Source organism: Rhincodon typus, chromosome 44, assembly GCF_021869965.1.
Source record: "Rhincodon typus isolate 14 chromosome 44, sRhiTyp1.1, whole genome shotgun sequence".
Taxonomy (NCBI): Eukaryota; Metazoa; Chordata; class Chondrichthyes; order Orectolobiformes; family Rhincodontidae; genus Rhincodon; species Rhincodon typus.
Window position 1 is genome coordinate 6318200 of NC_063375.1, and position 3779 is coordinate 6321978.

Here is a 3779-nt window from a genome sequence, read left to right on the forward strand (position 1 = left end):
TTATAATACTCTCCAGCAGTTCTGTCCCATTTGACCGTGCTTCAATACTTGCCTGGACCAGGCAAATTCCTCATTGTTAGCAGGTCAGTTCTGTGGCAGTGCCTCCTGGTAATGGGATCATATGAATCTGTAATACTATTTGACCTGTTAAGTTTACAATACATCCCATGTCAATGGCAGAATACGCAGTTGCTCTCCCTCTGGCTCTGGGTATGCGAAGCTGCTTTCTTTCTCCCTACTCTCAGAAATATCCCGAACCTTAACCCGAGATTCAGCCCTAAAGCTAACCCTCGCGTAAGCCCGAAGCCTAACTTCAGCCCAAAGCCTAACCCAAACCATAAGCCTCAGCCCTAACGCTCGCCTCATCCGACACTAACCATAGCCTCACAGTGCAGCACTCCCCTAATATCAAACCCCTGAAAGTGAAGCACTGCATTCATATTGACTATCTGACAGTACAGCCCACCTCAGTGCTGACCCTCCGACAGTGCAGCACTCCCTTATTACTCACCCTTTGATACTGTAGCACACCTTTAATAATGACACTCTGACAGTGTCACACTCCCTTAATATCGGCTCTTCAACAGTACAGCCTCCCTCACTGATGACACTGTAACAACGCAGGATTCCCTCAGTACTGGCTCTGCAACAGTTCAGCACTCAATCATCACTGACCCTCTGTTAGTGCAGCACACCCCTAATATTGGCCCTGTGACAGAGCAGCACTCCCTCAATATTGGTCTTCCGACAACGTGGCACTTCCTTGATGAAGACACTCTGACAATGCAGTTTTCCCTCACTGCTGATCTTCTGACAGTGCTGCATTCTGTCATCATTGACTCCTTGATAGTGTAGCAACATGCTTCTTTTTGACCCTCCGACAGTGCAGCACTCCCTCTGTACTGACTGCACAACATTAATATTGATCCCCTGACGGGCGGTTCTCTTTCAGCACTCACCCCCGCAAAGGGAAGCTCTCCCTCATCTTTAACCCTCTGACAGTGCAGCACTTCCTTAATATTAACCCACTGCCAGTGTGGCACTCCCTTACAATTGAACTACTGACAGTGCAGAACTCCAACAAGATGACCCTCTGAGTGTCGCACAGACTCAATATTGGCCGTCCACCAGTGTAGCACTCCCTCTGTGCTGACCGTCTGACATTGATACTCTGATAGTGTAGCAATTCCGTAATATTGACTCACTGACACAGCGGAACTCCTTCAATATTGGCCTTCTGACCGTACTGCACTACTGATCCTTCGGCAGTGCAACGTTCCCTTGATATCAATCTTCTGACATTATCGCACTCCCTCAGTACTAACTCTCTGAACGTGCAGCACTCTCTCAGGAGTGATTCTGTGATATTTCAGCACTCCCACATCATTAATCCTCTGACAGTGCAAAACTCCGTTTATATCAACCCTACAACAGTGCACTATTTCCTTAATATTGGACCTCTGATTGTGTAATACTCCCTCAGTGTGATATCCTGACAATGCAGCACTCCCGCAGAAATAACTCTCTGATTAAGCACTTCTTCTGTACTAAATCTTTGAAAATGGAGCATTCTGTCATTACTGACCCTTTGCTGTGCTGCTCTGCCTGAGCACTCACTCGCTGAAGTTGCAGTACTCCATTAATAGTTGCCCTCCGACAGTGCACCACTTCCTTAATATTGACCTTCGATAGTTGAGCACTCCCTTAATATGGACCCTTTGATCGTGTGGCATTCTTTTAATATTTGCCTGTTCACAGTGCAGCACTCCCCTAATATCAAAGCTCTGCGGGTGAAATATTACTTTAATATTGACCAACTGAGAGTGCAGCATTCCCTCGGTGCGAACTCTCTGCCAGTGCAATACTCCCTTATTATCTAACCACAAGCAGTGTGGCACTCCCTGAATGCTGGCCCACAAACAGTGCAGCACTCCCTGAATATTGGCCATCGAGAATGTGGCATCCCCTTAATATTGACTTGTTCGCAGTGCAGTACTCTCCCAATATCAAACCTCTATCAAAGGGTCCGCACTGAGGGAGTGTCCCATTGTCAGTAGGTCAATTGTGAGGCAGTGCCACTTTGTCAGAGGGTCAATACTGAGTTAATGCCTCATTTTACTAGGGTCAGAATTAAGGAATGGCCTCACAACACAGAGTTAGTACTGAGGTAGTGTAGCACTGTCAGAGGATTGTTGAAGGAATGCCTTATTGTCAGTGGGTCAGTTCTGAGGCAGTGCCTCCATGTCATGGATTTAGAATTGAGGGAGGATGACATGATTAGAAGGTCAAGTAGTAAGGTATTGCAGTCAGAACGTCACTACTTAGGCAGTAAATCATTGTCAGAGGGTCTGTATTAAGGTAATGAAGAACTGTCAGAGGTTAAGTACTGAGGGAGTGCTTCCTTGACAATGACTATCATGTCATTTCTGGAGAATCAGTCTTGAAGGAGTCACCCATTGAGAGGGAATCAGTTCTGATGGAGGGCCTCATTATCAGAGGGTCATTACTGAAGGAGTTGTAAGCGGGTCAATTCTGAAGCAGTGCCTCATTGTCAGGGGGTCAGAATTGAGGGCGTGCCTCACAATTGAAGAGTCAGTACTGAGGTACATCAGCTCCACCACAGGGTCAGTTCTGAGGCAGAACCTCACGACTAGAGGGACAGCCCTGAAATACTGCCACATTGTCAAAGTGTCAGTTCTGACGCAGTGTCTCTTTGTCAGAATGTCTATAGCTGTTCTGCAAAGCGGTCACCCAGTCTACATTTCATTTATCTGATGAGATGCTGTCAGTGGGTCGATCGTGAGGCAGTGCCTCAATGTAATGAGATCAGAATTCAAAGGATCACATTTAGAGGATCAATACTGAGGACTGCAGCACTATCAGAGGGTAAGTACTGTGGGAGGTCCTTATCGTCAGCGGGTCAGTACAGAGGCAGTGCCTCTTTGTAAGTGTGTCAATCTGTTCTGAGGATTGTTACAGGGTCAACGCTGAGGGAGTGCCTCATTGTCGGAGAGTCTGTTCTGAGGCAGTGCCTCAATGTAATGGGGATGGATTGAACGAGGGCCATATGATCAGTGGGTTATCTCTGAGGTATTGAAGCACTGTCAGACGGTCAGAACCTCAGAATGCATTATAGTCAGAGGGTCAATACTGATTCAATGGTCAAAACTGGGGGAGTGCCACACGATTAGAGAGTCAGTACTGAGGTATTGTGGCAGTGTCAGAGTGTCAGAACTGTGGGAGTGCATTATTGTCAGAGTTGCATGCTGAACCTGTGCCTCATTTAAGGAGGTCGGAATTGAGGAAGTTCATCATGTTCACAGGTCATTACTGAGGAAGGGCCCCGGAATCGGCAGATCATCATAGAGGGAGTGCCTTATTATCACGAGGTCAGTTCTGAGACAGTGTCCCATTGTTAGAGGGTGAGCAGTAAGGGAGTGACTCGTTGTTAGAGGATCCATTCCGAGGCAGTGGCTCAATGTGATGGAATCAGAATAGAAAGAGTGTCAAATGTCAGGGGCTCATTATTGAGGTATTGAAGAACTGTGAGAGTGTCAGTAGTGAGATAATTCAGCACTGTCAGATGGTCAGAATGATGGGAATGCCATATTATCAACAGGTCAGTTCTGAGGCATTGCCATTTGCAAAGGGATTAGAATTGAGTGAGTTTAGATGGTCAGTACTGCGGTAAAGCAGCACTGTCAGATGGTCAGGATTGAGGGAGGGACTCATTATCAAAGGGTTTGGACTGAAGGAGTACCTTATTGTCAGCCGGTCAG